The following is an 18,610-nucleotide window of genomic DNA, read 5'->3' on the forward strand; positions in this document are numbered from 1 at the left end:
TAAGGGTAGAAACAAATATTTTATTTTCCAATCCCTTTCTCCTAAAATTGAAGACAGCATGAATGTTGTATTTAAAGCAACTAGTAAGGGCACAGTATTGCTTCGTATGTGTTCTAAAAAAAAAATATCGGTGGCTCATTGAAGGCAGGAAAAAATGTTTCATAAACGTCCAGTAACAATTTCGAAATTGTTCTCCATACACAAAAGTCCGCAGCATAATTACTGTATAAGACATTTTCTTCGGTAAACATCCACCGATGAAAAACTGATGAAATTTCGATCCAATAATCATATTGTACATGATTAACTCCTCGAAGACCAACCCGACAAGCTAAAGAACGCAGGAAATTAGAAACATTAATTAAGAAATGAATACATATCGTATCGTTTCACCGCCATGCGCTCAGTAATTTAATCATAGCGAAGTTCGTACAAGAGGAAACTAAAGAACGACAAACGGCACCGTTCGTTTTCCCACGAGTAACAACATTAACAGTAAAAACTTAATTACACCACTCTGTTCCGCTCGAGCAGCACTGGCAACAAAGAAACGGCAGCTGCGTTTCAGCCCAAGTGTTTCCGGTCCTTATAGCGTTTATTTTGCAACACACACACGCGCGCGCGCGCGCACGGGTTGCACACGCTTATGAGGAACGTCTCAGCGTCTCGGGATCCTAATTTTTCTCTTTCGGTCCCCGGGTTTTGCCGCGAAATTCCGCTTAACTGGCAGAAACGCCATCGCCTTGCAATTTCCGTCGGGCATCTTTCACAATTTATTTCTTTTTATTGAAATTACACGGCGCGACACGCTCGGCCGGGATTAAATGCGGACGATCCCGAGGGCGACGCTCGCTTTATCCGATCCGTAGGACGCTCCTTTTGCCCGGCGAATCGTGGACGTTCTAACGAGAGACAACTTTGATGGTGCGACGCTCGTAAAGTGGCGCATCATTAAATAAAAAGAACGAGGGTCGGGGTGGGGGTGGGGGGAGGGAAAAACCCGAGAAAGGGGGAGAACACAGTCGAGAGAACGAGTCTCATTTAACGGGTGCGCGCATGGGACTGCGAGCGGGGCGAGTTTCAAAAATTTTATACAATTTTCGAGGGCCGCGGATCGCTCTCGAGGTTTTTCCTGCCCCGCGGTCTCGGGGCCATTCAGCGTTGAATCGCGAGCGGAGTGCAGCTTATTCCTCCTTCACGGTTAATTGGGGGACGGCGAAGACGCTTGACGCGATTCACCCGGCCAATTCGCGTAATGAAACGCGAGACGTCCGCCGCTTTGTATTATGATTTTCTAATTAGCTTCTACCGGTGAAAAGATTCCAGCGAGTGGACGGCGGGTCCTGGCCCCTCTCGCCAGTATGTAGGTTCCGCCTGAGCATTCCTCTTTGTCCGCGTTGCTTTTTACTGTTACCCGTGACGGCTGCGAGTGCTAGTGAACAGCGAGAGGGAATCCGCCCTAAGGACCAACTGTTTGGGATTTTATTGCTCGAGGGTCTCCGTTCCCCGGGGACAATGTACGGAGGATGCGCCCGGTGATTTGCTCCGGCTGGATGCGAGAGTAATTGACAATTCGATGGCGCTGTCCTACTCAAGCATTAATTAAAGTAATGTTGTTGCGAGGACAGCGTTCGTCCCGCCTGGTCCTTGGGAATCTAACGCGGAATCTGGCATGGAATTAGGGTCGTCCGATTATTGGTTATATTTTCTGCGACTTATGGTCAGGTGTTTTCTCTCGGGTTTCGGTTTATCTTGCTTGATCTGGTATCGACATGTTCTGGGATTTAGTGTCGATCTATTCCGTCCGATTCGTTTGTTCTACTTGCCTGAATTTGTCAGGGATTATACTAGTTTTTTTCTATTTGTATCGAGATAGACGTCCTGCCTGATTTCATATTGATGAATTCTACTTGACTGATACAACGCGTGTCTTACTTGCTGGAATTCAATTTTACACATTCCTTTCGTGGGATTCAACGTCGTTGTATTCGATGTATTCAGTGGTGCTAGTTTGAACTTTAACTGATTGTAGTCTGAGTGCCTGATTTCATATTGATATGCTTCACTCGGCTGAAATAACGTTGATGCATAATATTTGCTCGGATTATTATTGATGTATTCTACTTGTCTTATATAAAGTGAGCGAATTCTACTAGTTCTTCTTCTATTCTACTTATTCTACTTGTTTCAGTATGCGGACGCTTGTGCGGCATTCTTCAATATATGTGGTGGCAGTCGCCTCGTCCGATTTTATATCGATATGCTCCACTTTTAGGATCTACTGACGACATATCGCGTTTGATTGGCCCGTTCAGCCTGTCTGACTTTGTCCTAGTTCATATTATTTCTTTCAATTTTAATTGCGATATCGCTCCTTTGTTTGATTTTATATTGACATGTTCTGTATGGCTGAAATAACGTCGGTTCACGCTACTTGCTCACATTGATATATTCTACTTATCTGATGTAACATCGATTTTATTTAGATAGGTCGTAATAAATTGGCTTGGATAGACTTAATTAAAATAAGGTTGACACATTGTACATTCTGTCTCAATGGCACTGTCGCATTCTACTTTTACGTCTTTATTAACACGGACACATCATGTCTGTTTGAAAATACATTAATTGGGTCTACCTGTCTGAACCATACGAATGTATTTCACTCGTTTGCGCAGCTATCGCTACACTTCAATTGTCCGAACCAATTATGACGTACACACACAATTACAATCTAGTTTACTTTCTAGAACCAATACTGACAAATTCTACTTACTACAACCGCTTTCATCTGCCACCTCCACAAAAATTACAATTTCAGAAAGAATCATACCGTTCTCACGAATTCTCTTTCGTGTCTGCCGGAAGTAGAAAAAAAAAAAAAAGAAAACTGCGACAGATTTGCAAAGCACCTTTTCTGAGCCAGTGGTTTAATAAATATTTAATTCCTTTTACGCTTGGCAGGAGTAGGAATATCAACTCGTGCTTTAATACTGCGGCGTGCAGTTTCGAAGCACGCCATTTTATACTACTTCATTCGATCGAATTGATTTTACGTATTGCATTTCATTGAACTGGCACCGATCTGATTTGCTCGGCCGATTGCGGGCTCAGCTAGAAATATTTTATTTCCTTTCGTTGGCAGCGCAGACGGGAGATGGTATTGCATAGAAGAATTAGTCGATTGTGAAAACTATAAGTGAATCGATATACTCCATTTGCCCGAATTTATGTTCGTATCCATTCTTATATGTCTGTCTCAACATTAATCTAATTCACTTACTTGATTTAACATTGACCTACTCTACTTGTCTGATTCAGTATTAATCTACTCTACTTGTCCGATTTAACATCGATGTACTCTACTTATTTGGCACAGCATTAATCTGCTGCACTTGCCTGATTTATCATTGATACACTCTACTGAACATTGACACGCTCTACTTGTCTGACCATATACCGGAATATTCTACGTGCCCGGGCCTATATTAATGTATTCCACATGTCAAGCTCAATATCAATCTACTCTACTCGTTGAATTTACACTGATACATTCCACTAGCCCGGCTCAACACTAACATACTACACTTGTCTGATTTATCATTGATACATTCTACTTGCTTATTCCCAGTTCGAAAACCGTTTCTCTGTATTCAATCGCTATTGCACCCTTCTCAAGTCCCACCACCACTGTCTTACTCCCTTGTCTGACACGTAACACGGTCGTTCTACTGTCAAGTCCACGCGGAACTAAGCCTCGACCTGTCCTCGCGTTACACTGACATTCTACTCGGTTGCATGCGCTTAGGGTCATTTTGCCAGGCCGAGCAGGCACCAACCATTCGTTTCATCGTACAGAGGACGGTCCAAGTGGTCCGACGTCTCATCCTATCAACTATTTATCGACATTTCATCTCGGCACCTTCCTGATCGATTTCATCATGCGAGCCTTAGACTGTCTCTCGCGTGTTCGGCGCAGGACAGGCCGTCGCCTTCATCTCCGAGACCGGAAAAGAAGGAACACGGTTTTTGCATTATTCATCGACTGTCTCGAACGTGCTCCCTTTGTTCCACGGTCGTTCAGAGACCTCGCTCGCCTACCAGCATTTTTCTTCGCCGGTTTAGGTCGCCGACGCGGCGGGGCACCGGGCGCCGGGGAAACTTAGGTCAATAATTTTCGCGGGTATTAAACGCCGGAAGACCGCGGCGCGTCGATGCATCGATTTCTAGTTAGGCGGTGAGATACCGCCTCGGCCTGATAACGCCGATAACCACGGACCTCGACGCAGCCGGGAAGTTAATGAGACCCAGCAACCTCCTACTTGGACTTTTTCCCCACATGAACACAGGTTGGCACGCCTGACACGAGCATCTTGAATGCCTTCTACTTCCTGATCGAGCGGGAAAGTGCCTCGCGAAAACGTAATTCGATTCGGGAACTCGTGTAATTTGTTCTCCTTTAATTTTCACTCAGTAGATTGTATAACAAATTCGGATAAGTAAGAGATTGTACAGTATAGTCAGACAAGTAGTCGATAACGAAATATAATCAGACAAGTAGTCGATAACGAAATATAATCGGACAAGTAGTAGAATGTATAATATAGTCAGACAAGTAGTAGAAAGGATAATATAGTCAGACAAGTAGTCGACAACAAAATATAATCAGACAAGTAGTAGATGACACAAGATAGTCAGACGAGTAGTACATTACGAAAAATAAGCGGACAAGCACCGTGTAATACAGTCAATCAAGTAGTACACATCAACGTGTGATCAGACAAGCGTAATTTTCCAATATATGCCCAGAAAAATATGAAAAATCGAGTTGAATGGAACAAATAATTCCTGAAAACACTTTTCCCGAATCAAATACAGACAGCAGCTCCCTGGGAATTTTTCCGGAAACAATGAGAAGTTCCCCACGTCCCGAAGAAGCCAAGAAACTCCAGGAACCTGGTTCACGTCAAAACGGGAATAGGTTTCCATCGGTCGAGGCTGCCCAATTATCAGCGGACAGGCGCAACGTGTTCGCGAAGACCGTAAAATCGATGAAACACGTGCGCGCATCGCTGTAACGTACGGTTCAGCCGCCTTAAGGCTGGCCAGGCTCGCGTAGATCGAAGATTTCATTAACGGAGATCCTGGGGTTTATACTGTTGCTCAAGGTCTGACGAATGTTTCGGCCACGGTCCCTGACGATCGTGAAACTGCACGCGAACACGGCCAGGGATTCGATAATGGTCCAATTACTCGACTCAGAAACTCGACACGGGTTTATCGAAGGGTTTCCTGTATTAATGCGGAGGAGATAGGTTCGAGCGCCGGCGAATAAACCGTTCGGCCACCGAAAGATACGAGACAGCTAGCCTATTTTCCGAAGCATTATTTGTTCTTGCGCGAAAATTGAAGAAGCAATCTTTCTAAATCGTAGAACGCTCCTAGGGTTAAGGAATCCTCTCACATCGTGGATTATATTTATTGAAAATAACGCGTTTATATTTTAATAATGTGGTTTATTTTCCGCTTTACACAAAAAAAAAAATGTTAAATAGAGTAGCAACACGTCGTGTCGGTTGCCTGTTCAGAGTTTAAACTGAAACGTTCGTTGGCATCGCAAAACGAACATCGGTGGCCTCGCAAAAACAAAAAAGTAACGAAGAGAGCACACCGATTAATGAAATCGGTGGGCGCCTTCTCATTGGCTATTGTCACGGCACAGAGTATGAAAAGCTCACATTCCAACAATATTTTTTACAAGTGTTGCAATCAATGAGTTCTAAGCCACAAATAATTCTTCTAAACCATAGTGCGTTTCTCGAAATGATTTTCTTAGGCGCATCGAACCCTCGCTGGTGACATTGTACAGGATGTTTGAAAACTATATGTCGCGACCACTATAGCGTGATTCTGCTCTTCTGCATAGTTTGACCCTTTCTTCAAGGTCATGAATTTTTTGTAATTCTATAATTGAAACACATCCATTCTTTTATTTTCAAAAAATCTGTGTGACTCTTTTTTCAGTCTGCCCACTATTTTTAATTGTACCTACTCATTTTTTTTTTACTTCAATTATAGCATAATGTTTTTCTTACTCGTTAGAATCGTTTGCTTACACAGAATTCCAATTTGGTATAGTGCGATTAATTAAAAGAACAAATTATACTTTATGGACATCGCAACAGTTGCCATACTCGCCAGACAATACCGTATGCAATTTCACGAAACAGTCCGAAACCAATTCCGTTTCAATTGCTCGGTTAAAACAGTCGTTTCACTCTTGGTATACACGCAGTCCCTTTCTACTCGCGGCTATTCTACTCACGTTATTCTACATAGTTCTGCTCGACTGTCCGCTTTCACTGTTGACCAAATCGATTCTACCTGCATTGCCATGGGAGATCTCCGTTAGCAATCTGTTGACAGTGTCTCCGGTTTTCGTCGATCTGTCCTCGGACAACCCGATTCTACTTGTCCCATATTTGGATTTCGAGATCTCCCTCGTGTCTGACTACACGCAATCCCGTCTAACTATTAGGGGTACCCATAAGTAATCAATTATTTGTAAAGAATGTGTTTTGCCTTTATTTCTGTACTGATCGTTGAAGAGGAAACGCGTATTCTTTTACAGTTTTCGGTAAAGCAGCCTGTGTTCAAAATATTCTGAAAAGTATAATTTTTTTTATAACCCTGTAATAAAATGGCGGCTTCCGTACCTTCCGAGGATCATATTCGTCATTGCATAATTTTTCATTTTCATGCGGGATTTAATGCAACGATAACAACAAAGAAAACTTGCGATGTTTATGGAGATGTATTGAAGGACAACAAGTGTCAACGTTGGTTCAGAAGGTTTGCTGATGGTGATTATGATCTCTCTGACAGGCTCGAAGTGGACGACCAGTTGAATTTGATAATGACACCCTAAAGTCTCTAGTGGAAGCTGATCCAAAATTAAGTATACAAGAATTGTCGAGAAGCCTTGGGTCCACATGGTCAACTATACAAAGGCATCTACACGAAATGCTCCCTCTAACTATCATCTTTTCAGACCTCTGGAGCATAATTTAAGAAATAAAACATTCACTTCTGTAGAAGATGTAAGGAGGCACCTTGAGTCATATTTTGCTCCACGAAGCCTGGATTTCTATAAGAGGGGGATTGAAAATTTGTAAGAAAGATGGCAAACTGTCCTTGATAATGATGGAGATTATATAATAAATTAAGAAATAAAAATTTGAATTGACTACAAAGTTTGTTTTAGATTTCAAAACAATTGATTACTTATGGGTCCCCCTAATAATTCTACGTTACCAGTGATACGTTAACGAAATCCACCCGTGCGATCGCGCACGACGCTATTGTGGTCAACCCTCTCTGTCCCCGTTGTGTCAAATATTTCTGAAACTGTGCGGTTTAACCATGCACAGATCCCGTATCACTCATTTAATGACACATTGTACAGAGCCCCTTAGGGGGCCATTGTTACAAAGATTTTAATTAAAACAGCCCAAAATTACGTGTACCATTACGAAAGGTTTTAATAAACCACACACACACTCGGTGTATTGTAATTGTTGTTGTTTCCGGGTTGGAAAAATGGCAGTTGCATGAACAGAAATTGTTGAGGATGAAATACAATCGGGTATAAATGAAGAAAAATCGAATGGAAATTTTGTCTAGTTACATCGAGCATTGTTACGGCGGTTTTAATTAAACGCGGCGAGAGCAAAAAATTTCGCGCACCGTCGAGGAAGCTCTTAACACACCGCGTGTGCTGTAACTGATTTCACAATAACGTTTCGCGGGGAGATAGGTTGACGAAGATCACAACTAATTAAGAGAACACAACTAATTAAACTAAATTAAACTAAATGGAATTAATTCAATTAAACAAAATTTCGAGTGGCATAGCGACATGGAACTTTTTGGTACACACGGTATACAGTAATTGCTGTTAGAATGATAACAGTGTAAAAGAAGCTATTAATAAGATGGAATAACGTTTGTTCACTTCACAGTTGTTCGTTAGTTACTTATCACAGACGCGCGTACCAGTTAAATTGTTAAATTGGTTTTCTCGACAATTTTCGAAACGAGAAATTTTATTCTACACTTTCGCTTCACCAACTTCTTTTTTTTTTTGCTTTTTTTAATGCAGACTAATTAATTCGAGAATTGTGGTACCGGTTTGAACGACATCCTGACCACCGATTCGTCTCGGAACGAGATGTAAATGGGCGGCCGCAAAAGTTTCGATTGTCATTCGACTGGAAAGTTGCGTGTCGCTATTAAAACTCCGTTAATTTCGGATTTCGTCGAGCGTCGGGATTGCCGGGGAAATTTCGAAAATATTTGAGAGCCGTCTCGTCGAACTGGGTCACGCTTTTATCATCGTTGGCGATAGAATTTCCCGTTTTTTAACCTCTCAAATTCGCACATAGTTAATCAGAACTGAGTTGATGACATATCGCACCGTTGGCATTTGCGGAGCTCAGAAAATCACGCTGAAACGGGGCAGAGAATTCAGCAAATTGCAAAGCAGAAATTGAGCTACAGAACGTTGTACTGCATAGCGGGAAACATAGTAAATACTGAACACTTCATTATTAACGTGCTCAATGTTACAGGCGGTTAAACTTTACGTACGGAAACCAGAAATTTTTAACTTTTTTTAATGCAATCCTGTAGATTTTGGCGAGAAAATGCCGAAAATCCAAGTTTTAATTCTAGGAGATCACTAGTTCAAAAGTTTTTTGACAGGCAAGGGCGCCGCCATGTTGGTACGCAGTGACCGTCGACGCGAGTGAAGTAGAAATTTATTTTCTTTATTAGTATATTTAATAGATTGCAAATAATATGACATTTCTAAATTTTTCTAATGTTTTTACTGTTTGAAATTACGCCTACTCGTTCTTGTCACAAACGCATAAAATCCGCGATCTAGTTATAGGATTTAAGTATTTCGATTGGAATTTTTACGAAAGACTGGTTATCCAGGGTTACATTGATCAAAGCAACGAGATCAAACGATCTCAGAACGTTATCTGAAATAACATTTGGCAAATATCCGAGAGCAGAGGCGAAATTTGCATCGTGACGGCGCGGCGGCATCGAGATGAACGAAACTACTTAAAGCCCGGCATAACGGGCCGATCTTGAATCGCGCGATTATGCGATGGATGATCACGATCCATTAAGCCGTATGAAGCCGGGGAGGAAAGTTTTCGACGAACGACCGGCTGCCCACTCGGACCGTGAAATATCGCTGTGATAATTTCGATAAGATTGCCCGTATCTCTCGTTCCCTGTCCTCTACCGCGCGGAAAACTTTTCTATTAAAGAGCTCGTTCCCATTATCGTAAGTCCCCTAACCTGATGATTTCCAGTTCTCCGCGGTTCCCTCAATCTCTTCGATCTATTCGCCAATCCGCGAGAGAAACGCTCATCGCGACTCGCACGAGTACTTTCACGAAGTTAAAAAACATTTAATGCTCGTGATGGAACCGGGTTTAGAACTGTCGCCATTTCTGCGATTATTAAAATTTTTGAAATTTTGGGAATTAATCTTTACATAGGACGTTTCCGTTTGCACGTTTCAGTAATTTCAGGAATTTAGTAATTAGTTGACAACTCCGTCATTTTGTAATCTTTTGACTTTAAAAAATTCAAGTATGGCGCTGATACTCGTATCCGCGTGCCTGAATAATTTGGAATTTTTCGTTCCGCAATTACTCGATGACAAAAATTCGCAAACTTTACCTATATTTTTCATATTCACGTTGGACAAATTGTTGAGCCCAAATTGCATTCCTAATTGAATGAGCTTAAAAAATAAGCGAGAGGAGTTGCGCAATAACCCAATACATTGGCACGTTCTGTAATTAATCAATCGACAGAGTTTGTTCTGTGAATAGAAAGTCATTTCAGGTATTCTTAGCTGGAACAATGAGAAGGAAAACAAGTGGGACAGAAGCGTTCGCTTCGATCCTTCGCCGATTACCATCGGGAAAATCGCGAATCGCCGGCCTGAAAATGGCGCGATTATAGAGGTCGCGTGACGCTCGCAACAAAAGGGCGAAGGGCTCAAACAATACGCGAACGACTGGCCGCGGGAGCACGATGAAAAATGGGAAACGAACGAGCCGAATCCCATTTTCGGATCACGAAATTCCGACGCTCGCGGAATCCGCGATATTTGTCCCTTGAAAGCCGTGTGAGCGAGAACAGTTGTAACAGCGATTTTACTCTGTTAATCCGCCATTGTACCGACATTGGACCGAATTTCATCCCTCCATCTTTCCCCGCGAGAAAATATAAAATTTTTGGTTTCTAGCTTAACCTCGTCCGCAACTCCATCTCCCAGGGACGGTACGCCTGGCCGCGGAAGGCACAAAAGCCACTATAGTGGCGTTACCGTTCAAACAGACGCTTTTCACGGCAAGCCACTATAGTGGCATGCAGTGCTTAAGAGGTTAAGCATGATTCACTTTGAACCATTTTGGTCTTAAAAAGTCTAAAAAATATAGTCAGCCGTTACTAGACATTTTATGAAGAAAACAATAGATAAAATTCACGCAAGATTTTCTGAACTCTTATCTCTTCTTGCAAAGGCAAGCTAGCAGAGTGGATGGTGCGAAGGCGACGCAAATTTCTGGATAGGGATCCATGAGATCGATCAGTTTTCGTGGGGGAGGGTGATATATCCCGGGGCAGCGTCTGCGTCCCCTTAAGCACGATGTCCCATTTAATTGGCGCAAATATTTTCCATCGATCTCCGTTGTTTGCCGAACGGCCGATAGCCGGATAAAACAAGCGGCCAGATATGGAAACAAAGGGAGCCGGGCGAACGTCACGCAAGAACGGCTGGATTAATTAATCGCGTAACCAAGTAATTAATCCGGGGCAGGCCGCAATTCACGGGAGAAACTGTGGCCGCCGGGCCGGCTAAAGCGGAGAGGCGATTGACATTTCGGCAACGTCGACACCGAATTTTCGGCCGCGTCGACGCGACGGATCCGTGGTTGACAAAAAAAATTCAGTTAACATCGGATCGATCGGACCGCAGTTGTCGCGAGATTTCAGCGCGCAGATTCCCGCACGCTTGGAAATTGCCGCGGCGCGGAGGCGTGTAACTGGAACGATTCTTGAGTATTTGCGCGTTACTCCGTATCGATTCCGGACGATTTAAGCGATCGCCTTAGCTACCCACGGCATTCTCATTAAAATCTATTGTGCTGTTTCCTGCTCACGATCTCGCAATTTGTATTGCGATTCTTGCGCGACTCGAACGGTTTTAGTTCTACTGAACGAGATTTTCTGGGGAAAATTTGGTGAGTAGATTGCGGATTTTTGTAGAAATTATATATTCTGTTAGTTGCAAAATATTGGAACTGATAATTAATGGTTTCAATGAATTGAAAATAATATATCTCTTTTCGCAATGGTGTAATTAATATAATTTCCTAGAACGATGTTCCAGCTTGCAGCAACCATATTCTCTTAAACACTTAGCTCCGATTCCCCAGTGTGCCGTGTTAGTGACCCGGAACAAGCCCCAAAGGACTACAAATAATCGCCGAACCGAAACAATGCACTCGACGTGGATTCTGAAATCTATATAGCCAATCTACGCGTATACTAATTCGGACATTGAATTCCTTATTCCCCACAAAAATCGACAAAATCCAGCCGGTGATAATTGAAATGACCAATTTATAAGAACAATTGAATTCCTCAAGCCCACCTAAAATTAAAGAACTGCTTCTGAAATAATTAATCTATAAAAATAAAGTCCTCAAGCTTTCTAAGCTTAAAATTATTTTAAAAAACAATTGAACACGATAGTATGCATATTTTTTAAAATTTTATAGATTACTGTACTGTACTAATTTTTACGCTAATTTTGTCAATACAAATGGTGATATTATTATACGATTGAAAAAGCTGTTTATTGAAATTGTCGGAACCCGTCCTAGTTTCTGTTTAATTTAAAAATGCTCAGATCACGCGAGTGAATTATTTGACGAAGCCCAACATTGACTCGGCCATTTCACCTGGCGGATCGATAATTGATGGTATTCAAACCCCGTTGAAACCCGAATTTCGAAAAAAGGGACACAGGAAACCGCAGCGGCTCGAACATGGGCCAGCGATCTACAAACGCCGCTCTGAAACAACATTTCCAGTGGAAACCCTTCGCTGAAACTGAATAGAGGAATTCGATCGGTACTTGATTCCCCTTGCCGAGCTGGCTGCCAGCGGATCTGACCTGGTCTACCCAACCGAAAATCTATAATGCTACCTACCTCCTTTCGAGTGAATACGCGGCATAAAGTCAAATAATTACATACCAATTTCACCCATTTATGTATACACCCGTGTGACGTAAGTCGGGAGCAAGCGAGAAGAAGCTCTTAATTCGTCTAGAGTTTTCTGTTCTTGCGTTACGACTGGATTCGACAATGTTAGGCAACGTCTTCACGTGAGAGTAATCAAGAAGGTTTGTTCTGAGACGCAATTCCACGTTACTATTTTCATATCTGCTAATGGTATTCGTTTGTCTGGAACAAGTGAAAAGAAATTTAAATTTACATAGAACATCGTTGAAACTGGGTTTGGAAGCATTAAGCTACGTCTCCACATGAGAGCAAATATCGGGTCACATGCTAAAAAGTATTACTGCTAAGTTCACAATTATTCTTCCACATTGTCCGCCATATATTCATACGATATTAGGCTGCGAAGTGAACATTTACCCAATTACAGTATTAAGCTAACTATCCACTCGAGGTCAGACGTGAATGAATTCTATCTGCAAAACTACAAACAGACTACTACACAGTTGTTCTCAACAGAATCTGCGATGCCCTAACTTCAAACCGCCAGTCCACAGAGAGGCCACCTTAAAATCGATTTCCCAAGTGTACACCCGGCGTAACCCAGCAGAACGTAGCTCTAGCGCACAGGAGCCTCAAAGCACCTTTTCCACAACTCGTGCAACGTACGCATTTCAAAGTTGACTTTTGTGAATTTCACCCTCGACAGACCATATGGCGGTTTCCCTCATGCTTCAGCTGCGTCTCCACTTGACAGTGAACTCGTACCAACCGCCCAAAACTATTAGAATCCGTATGAATCTAGCGATTGAACAATTTGTAGCTCCGAGACCGTTCCACCGTCGGAGATTCGAACTTTCGGATTGGATAGACGAGTGGACACGCAGCGTGAGGCTCTTATAGTTGAACGCGATACCCAACGAACTTTCGCAGACAATGCTGGCCGAATATTACGGATGTTTCCGGCGGCGGGACGCAATTCCGAGCGAACGAATCCACCTGGAAGACGGACCAGGATGATAATCACGAGGACGAGCCGATCTCCCGAGGAATTGTTTGCTAACGAAACGTCAGCCGCTACCGTCATTCAAATAGTCGCCAGCTCGACCATTCTCTCTACGCTCTCTCCCCCCCCTCTCTTCCTTTCTCTTGTTCCTCGCCCCCTTTTATTTTCACCCGCCCCCGGGGCGATTCGAACTGACAAGGGCCGCTGCCCCATATTCCCACTGAAAAACCCGTGAAACGATGCTCCCTGCCCTCTGTCAGCTCGATGCCCTCCGACCAATCGATGCCTTCCATCATTCCCGCTTTTTTCAACGCGCTTCAACGCTCATTACGCCAGGGAACGCGCCACCGTCATTCGATGACGCTCTGAGAACGCTTTCTTGTTCAACGATTGAAAATTCCACCCCCGGGAATTTTTTCCAATGGCAACAGTGAATAGACCGGTTTGAAATTTTGCAAGATTGTTCGACAATGTTTGAAGAATACGTACAAATTTTTTCATGCAAGTACAATGATTTTCTCGTCCAAGTACCCCATCCAAAACTGAGGAATCTAAAGAGAGAAAAGTAGAAAATTGAGACGACATGCGAAAATTTTTTAAACAATAGTAACGAATGTATCGATCTGAAAATTTGCAAACTTATTTAGCAATATTTGAAGAATGTGTACAAATTCTTTTCATAGTTACAGGATTCGTTCCAAAGCCTGTAAAAAATGCTTTAACCTATGTAAATTGTTTTCAACAGTAGTAATGCATGTATCGTGCTACCACTTCTAGAATTGTTTATTATCAATAACAGTTTGCTGTTTACTAGAGCAGCCTGTTGTTAATCGTTTTCGAAGAACGAAGAGGAAACACGTGTGCGCAGGGTTATTCGCGTCACGACTCGAGTGCATTGTTTCGCAGACACCGGGGCGATCGTTCTACGAGGAGCTTCAACAGGTACCTACAGACCGCCGGCCCGATTGGCCGAGAATAATTTAAGTGTCGTGACATTTTTAGCACCATTGGCGGCAAGCCGGAGCAACGAACCGGTTGCCACGGATTCGTGGGATGTCACGTTCCCACGGAACGATCCATTCCTGTGAAATACACCGGCTCCGAGTTTCCTCCGTGTTGCTCCTCGATCCTCCATTTTCGCTGATTTCCAACGCTCTCCAACGCCGCAGACGTTGGACACACAAGTTCAGGCCAAGTTTACGACAAGCACGCGAGCACTTCGCTAGTTTTTGCCACCGACATTTCCGTACGCCATCTATTCCTTTTGAATCGATCTTTTCATTCGCTCCTGGAAAATTGCACTTTATCGGCTGAGTTTCGGAATTTTTTTCGCAACAAGTACGAAGTTTCCTGTGCTAGTCTTTTGCACACATTATTGTTGATGTCTTGGATAAGTTCAGGAATTTTTTTATGAGTAGGTTTACCAATATTAAATTTGTTATAAATTATCAAGTATATCAAGGACATAGCTTCAGTCTGTTCTTCTCAGTGACTGTCAGAATTACTGAGCTGAGTTTCGGAATTTTTTGTGGGACACGTGTGAAGTCTCCGGTGCTAGTCTTTTGCACACATTATTGTTGATGTCTTGGATAAGTTCAGGAATTTTTGTATGGGTAGATTGCCAATATTAAATTTGTTATAAATTATCAAGTGCATCAAGTGCATAGCTTCAGTTCATTCTTCTCAGTGATTGTCAGAATTACCGAGCTGAGTTTCGGAATTTTTTGTGGGACACTTGTGAAGTCTCCGGTGCTGGTCTTTTGCACACATTATTGTTGATGTCTTGGATAAGTTCAGGAATTTTTGTATGGGTAGATTGCCAATATTAAATTTGTTATAAATGATCAAGTGCATCAAGGACATAGCTTCAGTCTGTTCTTCTCAGTGATTGTCAGAATTACTGAGCTGAGTTTCGGAATTTTTTGTGGGACACGTGTGAAGTCTCCGGTGCTAGTCTTTTGCACACATTATTGTTGATGTCTTGGATAAGTTCAGGAATTTTTGTATGGGTAGATTGCTAATATTAAATTTGTTATAAATTATCAAGTGCATCAAGTGCATAGCTTCAGTTGATTCTTCTCAATGATTGTCAGAATTACCGAGCTGAGTTTCGGAATTTTTTGTGGGACACGTGTGAAGTCTCCGATGCTGGTCTTTTGCATACACTATTATTGATGCCTCAGCTACGTTCACAAATTTTTATTCCAGCGGAAAATCAATATTGAGTTAGGTACAAGCGGCCAAGTACATCAATAGCGTTCCATTTATTTTCAGACAACTTCGCGATTTACTAAGCTACCTTTCAGATTTTTTTGAGAGAACACTATACAATCATTATGGTTGTTCTTTTGTATACACTATCATTGATGGTTCAGCAATGTCTACAAATTTTTAGACAGTCGTAAAATCAACATTAAGCTTGTTGCAAGCGGTCAATCGCGTCCATCCGATTCTCTTAAATCGGTCTAACAAAACAAGACCAGTTTAGTTTATTCAATTACGGAATTAAAGAACCATATCAATAATAGAGAAACATCGACTCCCTCCACGCATTCTCATTCATTCACAATCCCGAACAAACGTACACACGGGGCGGTAAACGAATGCTCGTAATTAACGTAATTACAAGGCTAAAGGAGTTTCGAAAGCATGCTCGGCTGGAACTTGAAAAGTTTTTGTTTACGTAGCGGGTGTGGTACACGAGTATGGTCCTCGAGCGTCAACTGTGTTTGGTATTATACTCCAAGTACAACATGTGGGCGAAGCGAAGTTTAACGGTGCAGCCAGCGCACTGTGGACTCGTAATTATTTCTTTTTGATGAATTCATTTAAGTTTCTCGACGGAAAACCTCCAGCAGCTAACGTTCAAAAATAAAATATATTGAGTCAAGCATTTCCTAAATGTCCCAAGCGTTTAACGATAGAAAATATTAATTGTTCACGAAGTAAGTTTGATAAGGCTCTCAAAATCTTCTGGAGACTTTGAAAATTAACTTCCGTGCAAATACAAAAATTTGCACGCATTAAAAAGGTTTTTAAATTAAATCAAATTATAACCTCCGTTCGTTAAGCTACGCGCCAACTGCATACAAAATGGCGGCGCCCTTACCTGTCAAAAACGCTGAAAATCGCACATCTTTACACACGCATAACTTTTGAACTAGTGATCTCCTAGTATAGAAACTTGGATTTTCGGAATTTTCTCGCCAAAATCTACAGGAGTAGATAAAAAAAAGTTAAAAATTTCTGGTTTCCTCAGGTAAAGTTTAACCCTCTTTTATCCTTTTCACAACTTTCTTTAAAGGAGGAGTAATAAATGAATAAAATATTAATAAGACGCGCTTCTAAAAGATGCACAAACATCTCTAAACATGGCTAAACGAGCATAATTCGGAATAGAATGGTTTGCAGCGGAGATTCGGTGTGTTTTCGATTTCAACGAAGCAAAGGTTCAGCGAATCGTTCCGGAAACGTTCACTATAGCAAATTACGAGTGTTAGTGGCATGTGTAACATTTCGCCAGTGGCGGTCCCGCGGATCTCTCCGTTTAATATGCAACTAAGCGAGGCGGTATCGCGTAACTCCCGCTATACAGCAGCGTCTCCGCCATAAATTTCCACTGTTTCTTCATTGAATTACTCCGTGGTCTCGGTGTGCACAAGCCTCGTTATTACCGTATGGCACTTGCACGGTGATGCGAACTGGGAATCCCATTAATTTGAAATTTAAAAGCCTCTGGCTCCCGATTTTTCGCAAATTCCGTAGCGGCGACGCCAATGAGTCGTTGTACCCTTTGCCTACCCTTTGCTCGTGAAATTCCTATGCGAACCACACCGTTCTGTTATTAACCACGCTCATTCTACGGGAACCGAGGAAATTTTAATGGCGCCGACGTGATTAATGTTGGTCACTGCGAGCGCGAACAGTTTCAAGATTGCAATTACACCGCGCGCACATCAATTTCGACACTCCAATTCCGTCGCAACACCTCCGCCGTCCATTAGTCTGTAAAGGTGCTGCCTTCCCGCCATTTTTCTCCTTATCGTTCCATCTTTAACCGTTACTCGTTGTTTTATTCAACCATTTTTACTCGTTCGATCGACATAAAGGCCCTACTTTTACTTCTTCGAGGTAGGTGGTTTCAATAAAAATGAACCTACACGATCTTAGTCAGTTCGCCTATCCCCTCCACTGGGGAACCACGTTAATAATAAATAAACAAATAAATAGATGGATAAATAGTACCTGTTCTTTCGTTCAAAATAAATATTTGTCATTTAATTATCTTTCCTCTAAAGTCTGCATAATAATAAATACTGCATGGAAAATTTTTCGGTTCTACATAAATAAAAAAAAAAAGTTTGTTGCTATATAAATGCCACAAGTTACTTGGTTCCGCTTAAAGTCGATGCTCGATTTAAAGGAGGTAATCATTATTTATAGTTCGCACAATCTGCGACGCCTTGAAAATCATCCACGAAATTCTTCAAAGCTTGACGATACTGATCGATGGCGATCAATTTCGTTTTGCGGTTTCAGTAGCGACATCGTTTCGCGTGCATCCAGTGCTGCTTTAAAAATGGATGGAGATTTTTCGACCCTTTTAGAATCTATTTTGCTAGCCCCGGTAAAAGTGAAAAAATTGCGCAGCTCGCCGGGGTTCGTCGCGGTGGTGCCCGTTCCTCCGTAAAATTGAAATATTCAAATGACCGTCGAGCGTTTTAATGTAAAAATCTCGTAACGTCGGAACTAATTTTGCGCTTTTGAAACAGGGGTTAGAAATGTCTTTACGAGAGCCGCTCGCCGCTCCCGTGTTCTCTCATGCGATTGGAGTGTGTGTACACCACGGTACGCATAAGTTCGGTTCGTTGTAAATTTAAAGTGCGCCCTCTCGTTTAAATTCAAATTATTAAAATGAAAATGTAAATTACGAGAAACTCGCGTCAGACGCGGCAGGAAGGGGGTTGCTTCCGCTGCATCGAAGAACTCAACGGAACGAAATTGGACGGGCCAAAAATATCGACGAATTTTATTCTGGACGAAAATTTGTTTTTTAAAGTATCCAGTTTACTGCCAGATTGTATAGCAAAATAAGCTCTTTGAAGGAATCATGGTCAAGGGCGTTATAGTAGAGACTGCATTCCTTAAAGTGGGCACGAGGAGACAAGATAGTAACAATTTTTAATATTTGTAAATATTTCATAAATGTTCGAATTTTTTGTTTTTTAAAAGAAAATATATTCTCATATTCTTACTGTATTTTAAT

The 18,610-nt window shown here is 42.1% G+C and overlaps 1 protein-coding gene across 1 annotated transcript in view; it reads right to left on the bottom strand.

The window, feature by feature from the left end:
* Nucleotides 1–18,610, bottom strand: part of LOC143359788 (monocarboxylate transporter 13) — a 192,652-nt gene that overhangs the window by 32,630 nt on the left and 141,412 nt on the right. The window lies entirely within an intron of this gene.

This window comes from Halictus rubicundus, chromosome 12 (assembly GCF_050948215.1).
Source record: "Halictus rubicundus isolate RS-2024b chromosome 12, iyHalRubi1_principal, whole genome shotgun sequence".
Taxonomy (NCBI): domain Eukaryota; kingdom Metazoa; phylum Arthropoda; class Insecta; order Hymenoptera; family Halictidae; genus Halictus; species Halictus rubicundus.